Here is a 16,183-nt window from a genome sequence, read left to right as displayed (position 1 = left end):
AGACTAGAAGTTGAGATTGCATCTGAAGAAAAATAGAAAAATTAGATTCTTTATTCTGTGTGTCATTTTTGCAGTTTATGTGGATTTTTTAGAAATTCTTTTATTGAGATACAATTGACATATAACATTAGTTTCAGGTCTAGGACATAATGAGTTAATATTTGCATATATTGCCAAATGATCACAGTAATAAGTCTAGTTAACATCTGTTATCACACAGTTACAATTTCTTATGATGAAAACTTTTAAGATCTACTCTCTTAACGACTTTCAAATATAGAATTCAGTATTACTAACTATAGTCACCATGCAGTATATTACATCCCCATCACTGTCTTTAAGTGTCTTAAAAAGAAAACAAAACAAACCCAGCTTTGTTGAGGTATAATTCACCTACTGTAAAATCAGCCGTTGCAATGTACAATTTCATGGTTTATAGTGAATATTCACTATATGTCTAACATCACCATTATCTGCTTTTAGACATTTTCATCATATTTCAAAGAAATCCCATACACACTAGCATTCCTTGTTCACCTTTCTCCCAGCTCCTGCCGTAACCTACTTTCTGTCTCTACAAATTTCGCTATTCTGGACATTTCACATGTTGTAATCTTAGAATATGTAGTCTGGCTTCTTTCACTTAGCCCAGTGATTTTTAAGGTTCATCCGTGTTGTAGCATGTGTAAGTACTTCATTCTTTTTTATTACTGGGTAACATTCCATTGAATGGATATACTTCATTTTGATTATCTATTTTTAAAAAAAGATTTTATTTATTTATTTGAGAGAGAGAGATGGAGATGGGGTAGGAGCAGGGGGAGGGGCAGAGGTACAAGTAGACTCCCCCCCGCCCCAGAGTGAGGAGTCTAACACAGGGCTTGACCCTATAATCCTGAGATCATGACCTGAGCTGCAGTCAGATGCTTAACCAACTGAGCCACCCAGGTGCCACTTGTTTATCTATTTATCCCTTGATAGACATGTAGGTTTTTTCCACTTTTTGGTTATTATGAGTAATGCTGCTTTGAACATTTATGTGTAAGTTTTAGTGTGGACATATGTTTTAATTTCTTTTGAGCATATCCTAATTGCTAGGTCATATGGTAACTCTTTTTTAACATTTTGCGGAGCTCACAGACTATTCCTAAGGTTCTACATTGTTTTACATTCCCACCAGCAAAGTATGAGGATTCCAGTTTCTATACATCTTGCCAGTACTTGTTATTGTCTCTCTCTCTTTTTTTTTTTAACTTTAGCCATCCTAGTTGTAATAAAATGGTATCTCATTGCAATTTTGATTTACATTTCCCTGATGACTAATGATGTTGGGGGATATTTTTGGGTGCTTTTTGGCCATTTGTGTATCTTCTTTGGAGAAGTATCATTAAAATCCTTTGTCCATTTTTTGGGTCCATTTTTTAATTGGGCTATTTGTCTTATATTGAATTGTAGGAGTTAAATATTCTGGGTACTAAACCCTAGTCAGATAGATGATTTACAAATACTTTCTCCTGTTTTTTATGTTGTCTTTCACTTTTTTGATAATGTCCTTTGTTGCAAAAAAAAAAAAAAAAAGGTTTAGTTGTGATGAAGTCCAGTTTATCTGTTTTATCTTTTATTGTTCATGCTTTTGGTGTCATAGCTAAGAATCCATTGCGAAATCCAAGGTCATGAAGATTTACCCCATTCTTTCTTCTAAGAATTTTCTGTTTTTAGCCCTTATATTTAGGTTGTTGATCCATTTTGAGTTAATTTTTGTGTGTGGTGTAAGGTAGTGACCCAATTCATTCTTTTGCATGGAGTGATCCAGTTGTCCCAGCACTATATATTGAAAGAATTGTTTTTATCCCATTGAATGGGCTTTGCACCCTATTGAAACCCAGCTGACTATATGTTAGGGTTTATTTTTGGACTCTCAATTCTATTCTATTGTCTGTCCTTATGCCCGTACTACACTATTTGATTATAGTAGCTCTGTAATAGGTTTTGAAATTAAATGTATTTGTAACTTTGTTTTTTTTCAAGGCTGTTTTGGCTTTTCTCGGTCCCTTACATATGGATTTTAGGATCAGTTTTTAAATTTTTGCCAAAAATTAGCTGGGATTTTTATAGAGATTGTGTTTACTCTGTCCTTTCAATGGTGTTTTGTAGTTTTCGGGTCCAAGTCTTGAACTTCTTTTAAAAACCTATTCCTCAGTATTTTATTTTATGTGATGCTATTCTACATGGAAATGTTTTTAAAATTCCATATTGTTATTGTTTATCACTAGTTCATTGCTAGTCTGTAGAAGAAATATAGTTGAGTTTTGGGTAAATCTTTTAATCTCATTTAGTGGTAGTCTGTTCAAGTTTCTAGGTTTTGGCTCTTCTACTTACTAGTTGTATGAGTTTTGACAATTCTTAACTGTTGTACATCTCAGTGTTCTTGTATATATAATGGGACAGTAATACTCATCCCAAAGAATTGTTAAAGAAAATGTTGATAGATATTAAGAATAATGCCTTACATGTGGTGGGGATTTGATAATTTGTTGTTCATCTTCTTCTGCTAAATAACTCCATTTAAAAGCAGGCCAAAAAACAAAAAGCAAACAAAACGCCAAACCCAAACAAACAAAACCAAAAAAACCCCGCAAAAAAACAAACCCCAAAGCATAGACAAACCCACCCTCCCCCAAACCCAAAACCCACAAAGAAAAGCCACAAGCAAAAACCTCAAACCTCTTCCTGTCTCGTTACTTTTCTGTGATCTAAGACATCCCTATGAGTGATAGAGGCATAGTAAAAGACAAAGTCTCTCACACCACACAATTGTATTGTAAAAGCCTGCCAAATCTAGGCTACTATACAGATTTTTGACAATGCTTTTGTAAGTATTATTAAAAATAATAAATGTGTGGGGTGCCTGGATGGCTCAGTCAGTTAAACGTCTGACTCTTGAGTTTGGCTCAGGTCATGATCTCAGTGCCCTGGGTTGGAGCCCCATGTCAGGATCCACACTCTATGTGGAGTCTGCTGGAGATTCTCTCTCTCCCTCTGCTGCCCCCCGCAGTCTCTCTCTCTCTCTCAGATAAATACGTAAGTAAGTAAGTAAATAAATAAATATTAAAAAAATATAATAATAAAGGTGTAACTCAAAGCTCTTTGTTTTTATCCCATAGTTCTTATTAATGTGCTGTTCTTTTATTACCTATTTCTCCTAAAAGCAGAAGCAATATTTTTTCCATTGAATTTGCTGGTTACAATTCTTGCTTATTTTGAATGATTGCTATTTTTAAAAAACTCTGTTAGAGCCAAAGCCTGATGTTTAAACTTAATATTACTCTTATTGTGGTGTTTCTTCAGTAGCCAGAGTAGATTGCTGTTTTGTATGGGAAGAAACCAGAGACACAGTATAATCTAAATATGATACTTGGAACATAATGTATTCATTGAATGTGTATTCACTATGATCCAGAGAAAATAATTGTTTACCTTGTAAATATTATTTTGACAATAAAAACTTACCTCAAAACTCACAAATATAATTCAATTTGTAACCCGCAAACCCACAGATTGATAACTCACAGATATGTCTGTAAGAACATTTTAAATCAAAATTGATCTTTGTTTAAAAAACTCCTTTTAGGGGCTCCTGGGTGGCTCAGTTGGTTAAGCCTCTGCCTTCGGCTCAGGTCATGATCCCGGGGTTCTGGAATCTAGCATCACATTGGGCTCCCTGTTCAGTGGGGAGCCTGTTTCTCCCTCTCCTCCCCTGTTCCTGCTCTCTAGCTCGCTCTCTATCTCAAATAAATAAAAAATCTTTAAAAAACACTTTTATTATTATGAAAACTGCACATACATATTTTATAAAATTTTAAAAATACAAGACAAGCAAACCCTCCCCCCCAACAACCCCATAACATTACCAATATGGGGATGACTACATATCTTTCTGGAACTTCTGTGCATCTTTCTAACAATATTTACACACATATACACAAATGTATATAGTTATTTTAACTAAGGATAAAAATGGCTTTATTTAGGTATCATTTTCATACAATAAAATTTACCAATTTTATTTTATTTATTTATTTTTTAAAGATTTTATTTATTTATTCGACAGAGATAGAGACAGCCAGTGAGAGAGGGAACACAAGCAGGGGGAGTGGGAGAGGAAGAAGCAGGCTCATAGCGGAGGAGCCTGATGTGGGGCTCGATCCCATAACACCGGGATCACGCCCTGAGCCGAAGGCAGACGCTTAACCGCTGTGCCACCCAGGCGCCCCAAAATTTACCAATTTTAAATGTATATTTACGTGAGTTCTTTTTTCCCCTAAGAATCATTCTTCATTTCTAGTTCAAAACAATAACAATGAGAACAACATAGGAATTACACCTTGATTGAGGGACATTCGTGATCAAGTTACAAATAACTTGAGTTTGTGTATCTCAGATATGTTGAACTTCACACCACTGAGCCAAAGTCAGCAAGCCTTTTCGTTTTGCTGAGATCTAGTCATCAGAGGTTCAAGGCAATACAGAAATTGTGATTGCATGCATATATCAACATTTGTCCTTAGACCTCGCCCATACTTTTCTGTTATAGTTAGTTACGTGAGTTCTGACAAATATATACAGTTGTGAAGTCACCACCACAGTCAGTAGAAGTAATAGAAGGCTGTTCCTTGTTATTACTGAGTACTACTCCAATTTATGTGTCCTGGAATTTGTTATCTATTCTCCAGTTGATGGACATTAGGGTTGTTTCTGGTTTTTGGTGATTTTGAGTAGAGTTACTATGAACATTCACATATAAGTCTTTGTGTATTTTATGTATATATAAAGAGTAAGTATTTAAGAGTAGGATTGCTGGTTTGTATGGTAAACATATATAGATACTGGTTTGAAACCTCCTTTTTTTTACTCCCCCTTTCCATTTAAGTAGTTCCCTCTTATTAAATGATTAGGCAATATTCAATTATTATTTTCCCAATCTGTCCCAAAATATTCTTTTTCTTTTCCTTTTTTTAAAGATTTTTTCATTTATTTGAGAATGAGCACACGAGTAGTGGGGAGGGGGAGAGGGAAAGGGTGAAGCAGACTCCCCACTGAGTGGGGAGCCCGATTTGGGGCTTGATCCCAGAACCCTGAGATCTAGACCTGAGCTGAAGGCAGATGCTTAACCAACTGAGCCACCCAGACACCTCTGTCCCAAAATATTCTTTTTTTTTTTTTTTCCCAAAATATTCTTTAAAGCTGTATGTCTAATCCAGGATCAGTTCTTAATTAATGTCACATAAGTCTCTTATAATCTTGCATGGTTCCCTTTTTCATGATACTGACTCACTGAAGAGCCCAAAACAGTTGTCCTGAAGAATGTCCTATCTTCTGGGTTTGTCTGGTGGCTTTCATGTGGTATCGTATTTATCTTGTTCCTCTGTTTCCTATAAACTAGGAGCTATATAAAAAGACTTCATGGATACGAGTTAAGTATTTTGACTAGATTATACATTGGTAATGTCTACCTAATACTGTAATATAAGACTTGTTTTAACCATTAGTATTTTCTTACGGTTGAGTTATGTTCTATGTACTATATTCTTACTAGTCCCTTTTACTAAAGATCAGAAGTAGTTTTGGGAGATTAACAAGGCAGTAACAGTAACTAGGGAATAGAACAGGAAAAGGGGGAGGGAAATAGGTGTGATAGTGTGGTTCTAATTGCCCTCATTGTGACCACTACCAAAAATCCCTTTTTTATCTTGTGGCTATATTATCTCTAAGAGAGGAGTTTTCAGTCTGAAGAACATTTATTATTTTAGTTAGGATTTTTTTTTTTTAATTAAGTAAGCTCTGTGCCCAGTGTGGGGCTTGAACTCACAGCCCTGAGATCAAGAGTCACATGGTCTATTGACTGAGCCAGCCAGGTGCCCCTGGCATGCATTATTTTAAACAATTAATAGTGTAGAAGTAACTTACAGCAATCTGAAATGTGATTTGTTGAGATTCTAGTTGACAAATAATTGATGATTAATGAAGATGTGGTACTATTTTGTGGATAAAGAACAGGATTGCTAAGAAATGGTAGGTGGTCTAAGTAACACAGCAAACCTGACTTTGTGTTGTAATTTTGCAAGAGTAAAAAATAGGTTAGCTGTGACTTTTAAGTAAGGGAAGGCGTATTATTGTATGTGGCTTCCCATTCCATGATTATACATTTGGCATTTCCATGCTATTATTGGCTAAGTTTGCCATAGTGGAAGTTCAAAAATCGCCGTGGTAATGTTTCAACTTACTGTAGACTTGGGTCAGCAATTGGTAGGAAAAATTTGTTATTAATATTCATTGTACTTGTAGAATTGCATAAAGAATATCACTTGGATGAAGATGAACATTACTAAGATTATCGTTCTCTAGTGTTAGTCATCATAAAAGGAAAAATCAAATTAACCTTGATATTATATTTTGCCAAATCATGCATATAGAAAGTCATTAGTGTTCATTTTTAGATGAGACACAAGAAAAAATAGTTTTTGAAAGATGAGGAGGGGAAGGTAATGATAGAATGGACTAAAAGAAAAGTATGCATTGGAAAGTAATTGGCCAAATAAGTAGAAAGTGGAAATGGGAGGAGAGAAGAAGGTAATGGTTAGATTTAAACGGCAAACATTCTAAAAAATGTTGTTGGGATCTCTGTGTAACTGGATCACTTTTCTTTCTTTTGTGATTGAACTCTTCAGCATCAAGTAAAGCTGGAACGGATTCAGTTCTTTGGGGTTGAAGGTTTTTTTTTTTTTGGATTATATTGTTTTAGCAGTTGGACTGACCAGTTTAAGGAATGTAATTTTAAAGTAAGAGTAAGTCTAAATTTGATATCCCATGTTCATGGACCAGAAGACTTAACAGTATTAAGATGGCAATATTTCCCCAAGTAATGTACAGATAAGTGCATTCCCTATAAAAATCCCATCTGCCTTTCTTGCAGGAATCTATAAGCTGATCCTGAAATCCATGTGGAAGTGTAGGGTACCGAGAATAGCCAAGACAATCTTGAAAAAAAAGAACAAACTTAGAGGACTCACACTTCCCAATTTTTAAAATAATTAATAAATTAATAAATTAATTAATTTATTTTGAGAGAGAGTGCATATGTGTGTGAGCAGGGGAGGGGGGAAAGGGAGAGGAAGAGAGAGTCTTATGTAGACTCTATGCTGAGCGCAGAGCCCGATGTGTGGCTCGATTCTATGACCCTGAGATCACGACCTGAGCTGAAACCAAGAGTTGGCTGCCCAACCAACTGTGCCACCGAGGCACCCACACTTCCCAGTTTTAAAATCTATAAAACTATAGTGCTCAAGTCAGTGGTACTGGCATAGGAATAACATAGATCAATGGAATTGAAAGTCCAGAAATAAACCCTCACATTTATGGTCAATTGATTCTCAACAATGGTGTGAAGACCACTCAGTGGGGGAGAGAATGGTCTTTTCAACAAATGGTGCTGGACAGCGAGATTTCCACCTGCAAAAGAATAGCAGTGATCTCAAAAAATATCAAAGACCCAAACAATAAGAGCAAGAACAATAAAACACTTTTTAGAAAACACGGGAGTAAATCTTTGTGCCTTTGGGTTAGGCAGTGATTTTTATTTTATTTATTTCTGTATTTAAAGATTGTATTTACTTGAGAGAGAGTGAGTAAGAGAGAGAGAGAAGAAATAGGGAGAGGGGCAGAAACAGACTCCCTGCTGAGCAGGGAGCCCAATGTGGGGCTTGATTCCAGGACCCTGAGATCATGACCTGAGCTGAAGGCAGACACTTAATCAACTGAGCCACCCAGGCACCCCTATTTTATTTTTTTAAAGTAATTCCTATGCCCAAAATGGGGCTTGAACTCACGACCCAGAAATCAAGAGTTGCATGTTCTACCTAATGAGCCAGCCCGGGGCCCCGTAGGTAATGATTTCTTAAATATAATACCAAAAACAAGTAACAAAAGAAAAAGTAGATAAATTGGACTTAATTAAAATTAAACACTTTTGTGTGTCAAAGGACAGCAGCAAGAAAGTGAAAAGAGGTCTTCCACAGTAGCCCTGCATGCTGTCACTAGAATCACTGCCATGTCTTTAGTGATCCCTGAGAATTCCAGCTCATTTTGTGAATACTGAACACCAATATCGATGGGCAGTGGAAATTAGCCTTTGCCATCACTGCAATTAAGGGTATAGGGCAAAGGTGTGGTGTTGAAGAAAGCAGACATCGACCTCACCAAGGGGGCAGAAGAGCTCCCTGAGGATGAGGTGGAATGTGTGATCACCATGATACAGAATCCACACCAGTATAAGATCCCAGACTGGTTCTGGAACATACAAAATGATGTGAAGGATAGAAGATACAGCTAGGTCCTGGCCAATGGTCTGGACAACAAACTTCATGAAGACTCAGGATGAAGAAGATTTGAGCCCACAGAGGGCTGTGTCACTTCTGGGGACTTTGTGTCCCAGGCCAGCAGACCAAGACCACAGGCCACTGTGGCTGCACTGTGGGTATGTCCAAGAAGAAATAAATCTGTAGTTCTTTTCTGTTAATAAATACTTTATACACTTATGGCTTCTTTGTTTAAAAAAAAAAGTGAAGAAATCCCACATAATGAAAGAAAATATTTGCAAATCATGATCTGATAATGGAGTTGTGTCAAGAATATATAAAGAACTCTTACAACTCGTGATAAGAAAATAACCTAATTTAAAAAAATGGACAAAGTATTTGAATAGACATTTCTCAAAGAATATGTACAAATGACCAATAAACACACGAAAAGGTATTAGTCATCAGGAAAATGCAAATCAAAATGACAATGAGATACCACTTCACACCTACTAGAATGGCTTAAAAGTAAAGAAGATAATAACAAGTGTTGGTGAAGATGTGGAGAAATTGGAGTCCTCATACAATGCTGGTGAGAATGTAAAATGGTACAGCCATTTAGGAAAACACTTTGACATTTCTTCAGAATGCTGAACACGGAGCTGCCATATGGCACAGTAATTCTACTCCATTCATTCATTCACTCATTCATTTATGATTTTATTTATTTATTTAAGATTTTATTTATTTATTTGACAGAGACAGCCAGTGAGAGAGGGAACACAAGTAGGGGGAGTAAGAGAGGAAGAAGCAGGCTCCCAGCGGAGCAGGGAGCCTGATGCAGGGCTTGATCCCAGAACCCTGGGATCATGCCCTGAGCCGAAGGCAGATGCTTAACGAGTGAGCCACCTAGGCGCCCCTACTCCTACATTTATATCCAAGAGAAATGAAAGCACTTGTCCACACAAGAACTTGTACATGAATGTTCATGGCAGCATTATTCATAATAGCCCCAACATGGAAACAACCCGTAACTGTATCAACTAACTGTTGAGTGGATAAACAAAATGTGGTGTATTCATATAGTAGAATAGTATTCAGCCATTTGAAAGGAAGAAGTATTAACACATGATACAAGATGAACCTTGAAAGCATTTTGAGTGAAAGAAGCCAGTCACAAAAGATCACATATTGTATAATTACATTTGTGTGAAATATTCAGGATAGGCAAACCCATAGAGATAGTAAGTGGATTAGTATTGCCAGGGACTTGGAGAGGAGGAGTGGGGAATGACTGTTCATGGGTATGGGGCCTCTTTTGGGAGTGACGGAAATATTAGAATTGTGGTAATGGTTACAAAACTGTGAATAAATAAAAAACCACTGAGCTGCACACTTTGAAAGGATGAATTTTATTGTATGTGAACTATATCTCACTATAGGTATAAAAAAATCAAGTAGAAAATAAAAAGAGGGGCGCCTGGGTGGCACAGCGGTTAAGCGTCTGCCTTCGGCTCAGGGCGTGATCCTGGCGTTATGGGATCGAGCCCCACATCAGGCTCCTCTGCTATGAGCCTGCTTCTTCCTCTCCCACTCCCCCTGCTTCTGTTCCCTCTCTCGCTGGCTGTCTCTATCTCTGTTGAATAAATAAATAAAATCTTTAAAAAAAAAAAAAAAAAAGAAAAGAAAAAGAAAAGGAGCGTCTTGCTGGCTCAGTTGGTGGAACATGCAACTCTTGATCTTGGGGTTGTGAGTTCAGGCCCCACGTTGGGCGTGGAGCCTTCTTGAAAAAAAAAAAAAGAAAAAATGTTTAATCTTTTAAAATGCCATTAAAGATATTTTCCTAAAAGAAAAAAAAGAGATATTCTTCTATAGTCTTTATATGCCCCTCTCCCATTTTTGTTTTCACTGATACATGGTAAAATGAGCAGGATTATACCTGTCATCTAAGATGATCCTGTCATCTGAAGCTGTCTTATGGAGTGAAGTAAATTCAAAAGTAATAGTTAAAACAGAGTGAGTGCATATGTATAATTTCAGGCATAGGGAAAAATAGATTGAATCTAATAATAAATCCATATATTCTCTCATTATTTTGATTTACATTATTAACACTTTGCAATAATTAGATATATTTTGAGAAATAGTTGAGATTTGTAGAATCTGTCTTTACATTATCTAAAATAAAATGTTCACTAAGCATTTATGTAGGGAACACCTGAAATTAAGAGGGATGAGAAAATTTCTGTGAATTAAATGTCACATAAACATGTTGGAATGTATGTCTGAACTTTCTTTGAAATAATCAGGCCTGTGACATTTTTAAGTGTAAGTGTAAGCATTTTTAATGCAAGCAGATTGACCCTCATGTGCTTATAAGATTACTGTGCCAAGTTGTAGAGCAGAGGAAACTCAACTCCATGAGACTTTCCCGGTGACCTGTCCTCTGAGACTAGAAGCTTAGTTTCCTGATAACTTTGTTAGTGTAATTTGATATTGAGGAATATATATATATATATTTGATAAGGCTAAACACTTGGGTTGAGATAGTACCTTTTATTTTGGAGTTAACTAGTTACACATCTGGGTATGTCCTCTCAGGAATTTGCATGTTACTAAAGTGATTTTGAAATTCAGACACCTTTATTGGACATTTGGTCTTGTATGTAGTTTCTTATCGGTAGGAAAAGTGTATTACAGCAGATTGCACAATTTCCTGAGACAGTACTAAAAACACTGCCACAATTCCTTTTGTGTTCTGCATATAATGTTTTTGTATTGAGTGCTGTCTTGGATCCTTATGGTTTTAACTTATGTATTAACAGGATTTTTGAAAGTTGTTCTGTCAAAATAATGCTCTTGTTAAATTCAAGAGCTTCCTAATCTCCACAAAGATTTATGAAAACCATTTATAAAAATTGTTCAGGAAATTGACCATAAATTCCAGTTATATTTAAAAAAAATTTCTGGGGCGCCTGGGTGGCTCAGTCAGTTAAGTGTCTGCCTTTGGCTCTGGTCACAATCCCACATCCTGGGATCAAGTTTCTGCCTCAGGCTCCCTGCTCAGCAGGGAGTCTGCTTGGCCCCTTCCCCCTGCTCGTGCTTTCTCTCTCAAATAAATATAAAAAATTAAAAAAAAAATTTCCATTAGGCATATTTGGAAGAACCATGTAAATTGTAGAGCAGTTGTATAGAGGCAGTATTCCTTTCATAGTGGAGGGTCTATTGGTTTCAGATTATTATAGCTAATGTATTGTGCTTACTAGGTGTCAGACACTGTTCTAAGTCCTTTTTGTATATTACCTAATTTAGTCCTCATAACTACCTCATAAGGTAGGTACTGTTGTTATTCCCATTTTACACATGAGGAAACTGAGGTACAGTGAGGTTATTAAGTAACTTGCTCAAGATCACACAGCTAGGAAGTTGAGTTACCCTGGACTGTGAGTTAGCAGTCTTGCTCTGGAGTCTATGTTCTTAAACATTGTATGAGTTGGGTCTTTGATTTGAATGATCATTAAGCAAAGAGTGATCAGTTATAATTATCTTTTGCTACTGAATGTTAGATTTATTGCAAGACAGTAATAGAGGCAATTCTCTTGAGTATCTTGTTAAAACCTAGTTTTTACTGTGAGGTTTAAGGTTATGTTGGCACAGTATTCTGGAATTTAAGTCTCTATAATGACAGAACAAAGGGATGAGTATTTACTTTTATTCTTGAATTTTTTTACCTAGTAACTTTTATCAGTCAAAAGTTAAAATTAACTACAATGTCAATGGTTTAATTTTGTAAGTATTTGAGGTTACAAAACTGTTATTAAACTAATAATGTGGTACCTGACATATATTACTTGAATGAAGCGTGGGAATTAAACCAGAGAATGAAGAAAAGTATTAAGTGAAATGAGGCTATATAAAAACAACGATTTTTAGAATAGTAGAGGAATGATTCTAATTTCGTATGTATCTCTGAAATAAAAAGAATTGTAAAATAAAATCACAGCTTGTTTTTTTTTTTTGTTTGTTTGTTTTTTTATTAGGTTGTCTCCATTTATTGTTGGTAAGGAAAATCCTCATGAGTTACTATAGTGCCTACTTTCCCCAGAAGTGTGCTGAGGAAGGGGGCCCTAGAGCGCCCCAGAAATAGTTTATAGCAACAATGCTTTGACCAAGGGGTGCTGGACACATTCCTTGGGGAAAAGGCAATTGCCCCCCATTTCCTGGGGGAAAACACTCCCCTTCTCTCATGGCCATCTCAGTGGGGTGAGTGGCCATCAGTCCTTGGGGGGGGGAAATAAGTCGGGAGAGAACAGACAGTAGTTGAGCATGAGAAGACAGACTGGCAATGACCACATGCAGGAATGGGCCCAGGATCCCCCAGTCTTGAGGTGGTGCGGGAAAATCTAAATAAGGGGTCAGAGTATACAACGTGTTAAGCAACCAGGAGAAAATCACTGCTTATATCTTCCTTTTTTACTATTAAGGAGGAATCAGTCTTTATCGTGCAAATTAAAAGTTGTTAAATAGAGACAAAGCATATTAATACTGTAAATCATTTGTTGATTCAGAATTTTAGACTGAGGCTAGGTTTGTGAAACAAACATAATTTCCTGAAATAAGTTTTTTTGTTGTTAAAAAATAGATTCTAGAAATTCTTCATGAAGTATTCTGCATTTGAATTTCCTGTGAGGCTAAAATGTAGGTATTTACTTAATAAATATTAAATTTTGAGCTTATTATTCTTGAAATAGAGTTGAAATAGTTGAATGTCTGGAGACATTTTATACTGCTATGTTTTAAGTCATGTCTATTTGTGAACTCAAAGCTACTTAGAGAAGACTTAAATAAAAAGACTTCTTTCTATCCTTTATGAGGTGGGTAAACAGGGTAGCAGGTATATAGACATAAGATTACTCTTCTAGAGTACATATTTATTTCTGGTTTTAGTTTGAAGAACTGGAATTAATTCATGTGTTACAAGTTAAAATTTTTTTCAAGTGTGCTTGTTTTCCTACCATTGTCACATCGTTTTGATTGATTTTACAGAGGGAGTTGTGAAGTTTATATTGATTTGGCTAAAATTTAAGAAGAATTTTTTTTAAATTTATTTATTAGCTTGAGTATGTGAGCAGGGGGAGGGACAGAAGGAGAAGAAGACGAGCAGACTCCCTGCTGAGTGAGGAGCCCAACGTAGGGCTCAGTTCCAGGACCTGGAGATCACTACCAGAGCTGAAATCAAGAGTCAGACACCCAACCAACTAAGCCACCCAGGCACCCCAAATTTTGTTTCTTGTGTAGTATTTTATTACTTTTTGTACTTTAGATGCAGCAGTATTTTAACATTGGCTTTTTGTAATCCTGAATCCTCAGTCATGACACTAAAAACACATATAATGTTTAACAGTACTGCAAGAAACTAAAAAATATTTTATTCAATCTACATTTATACAAAGTTTGTATGTAGGACATCTATTTAGTATTTTTTTTAAATTTTATTTATTTGAGAGAGAGAGAACACAAACAGGGGAAGGGACAGAGGGATAAGCAGACTCCTCACTCAGCGGGAAGCTTGGTGCGGGGCTCCATCCCAGCACCCCTGAGATCATGTCCTGAGCTGAAGTCAGACGGTTCCCTGACTGAGCCACCCAGGTGCCTGACACGTATTTAGTTTCAAAGATCCAGAACTCTTCATTTTATATTCTCACACCAGGACATTTGTGAGCTTCAGTCTATAGAAATAATAATTTATACATATCTGCCATGAATTAATGTACTTCTGATTTCTGAATGTGACAGTAGTGAAGGTAGTAGTTTTATTTTGCAGTGTGTAGGATTATTTCATTGCTTAATTTTCTGCCTATTTTATCCTTCATTGCTTGGGGCGCCAGGAGTTTGTTGCCAGGTTGGATGTTCTTAGCGGAGAGTCTTGAGAAATACTCCCCATGTGAGAAAATGATATTCTATCTAGCTGCAAATCGAGGTGCGAACTTTAAAAAAGTATATAAGCAAGTTGTGTTCAAGCAGTGCTGCACTTCAAAGGCTACCTTAAGTTTAGAGAAAGTTGTGTATCATGGCATTGTAGCATATGTCGTAGTCAAAGGCATGGGATCTGTACCTCTTTTTCCCATCTATAAAGTGGGAATATTACCATTGCCTACTTTACAGGGCTCTTGTAAGGATTAAGTGAATTAATACATATATGCTATTTAAAATAGTTCCAGATATATAGTAAATGTTAAGTAAATGTTAGGTGTGGTTTTTGTTGTTATTACTATTGTTATTAGTAATTCCTCAGTGTAGCAGGAGTTACATTAAGTGTCGGATGCAGATTGATATTGATTTTTTAAAAAGATTCTATTTATTTATTTTGGAGAGAGCGAAGGTGAGAGAGATCACAGAGGGAGAGGGAGAAACAGACTCGCTGCTGAGCTGGGAGGCCGATGGGGGTTCCATCCCAGGACCCTGAGATCACGACCTGAGACGAAGGCAGATGCTTAACTGACTGAGCCCCCCAGGTGCCCCAGACTGATATTGATTTTGATCACCTGCACAAAGTTGTAGGTTATTTGAAACAGTTTATGTGACCTTAGAACAAAGTATTTTGCCAGTAATCTTTTAGCTCCAACTCTGTCTTGTTTATTCTGCTTTGTGATCCTGGGGGCTGGGACGCTGCAGGCTGTATTTCTGCACTGCCTGCTGCTGCTTTTGGCTGGCAGATTAGGGGCAGTAAAAGGCTGGAGGGGCAGGGAGGGACTTGCTCTTTCTTCTTTGCTTCCTGGGGCCTTCCTCTAGGCTGTTCCTGTGAGTACCACCCTAACAGCCCTTCTTCATCCTGGCAGCAGTAGTACCTTCCTGCGGTAGTTGCTGGATCCTGTTTGCAGTTTTTCTAACACTTGAGGACCGGTTTCATCAAGCTTTCTTCAGAGACCACTAATACCCGCCAGCTAATGCCCCTTCTTAGAGGTTCTAGGTCCCTGGATTCTCTCCTTGGAAGTCACAGACACCAGCACTAGCTGAGCAGTGCCTTCTCCTCAGAAGTCTGACTTTAAGTGCCCTGGACCCCTTCTAAGCCTTTGTTAGCCAAGCCCTGGGCGTGATAGGTGCTTTCAGCAGTTGCTATCCCTGTGATTCCTTAGGGTTCTCTTTTTTGCCCCTTCAGCCACTTACCTAGAAACTTCATACTCCTTAACAACTCTTACATTAAGTTCTGTCTGTCCAAGTAACAGGTATGATTCCTGTCTTCTGACTGATCCTGACTGATACAGATAGAGGTGATAAGGACTAGTAGCCAACATGGGTGTGCTTAGGAATTTGTCATTACTTTTTTTTTTTTTTTTGAAGATTTTATTTATTTGAGAGAGGAGCATGAGTGGGGGCCGGGGGGTGAGGGAGAGCAGAGGGAGAGGGAGAAGGAGACTCCCTGACAAGCAGGGAGCCCAGCGATACTGGCCAGATCCCAGGACCCTGAGATGATGACCTGAGCCAAAGGCAGATGCTTAACCAACTGAGCCACCCAGGCGCCCCTACCTTTCTTTTTTTAAGGGTTATTCTAGTATGTCTTGATTTTCTTAAACAGTTTTATAAAGTATCACATGATAATCTTATGGACATGAATTTTGTAGATTTAAAGATAATAAAGTTATTGAATTAGAGAATGTTAGAGGTGATAAAAACCTGCAGGAGGTCTGTACCGACACACAGGGCTCTATTTTTTAAATCTCGTCTCTTGCAATAATACTATTCTTGGATGAAGGCATGAGAGTTTCACAAATACGAGATGGGTAGATACCACACTGAAAAAATTAGGATTCAAAGAGGTAGTGATATAC

General features: G+C 37.1%; 1 protein-coding gene and 1 pseudogene across 2 annotated transcripts in view; both read left to right on the top strand.

Moving 5' to 3' along the window:
- TTC28 (tetratricopeptide repeat domain 28) overlaps nt 1–16,183 on the top strand; it is a 590,823-nt gene that overhangs the window by 1,642 nt on the left and 572,998 nt on the right. The window lies entirely within an intron of this gene.
- On the top strand, nt 8,108–9,766 carry LOC130542469 (40S ribosomal protein S18-like; annotated as a pseudogene).

This window comes from Ursus arctos, unplaced genomic scaffold, assembly GCF_023065955.2.
Source record: "Ursus arctos isolate Adak ecotype North America unplaced genomic scaffold, UrsArc2.0 scaffold_34, whole genome shotgun sequence".
Taxonomy (NCBI): domain Eukaryota; kingdom Metazoa; phylum Chordata; class Mammalia; order Carnivora; family Ursidae; genus Ursus; species Ursus arctos.
The sequence above is the reverse complement of the archived record's forward strand: the minus strand, read 5'-3'. Positions and strand labels throughout refer to the sequence as shown.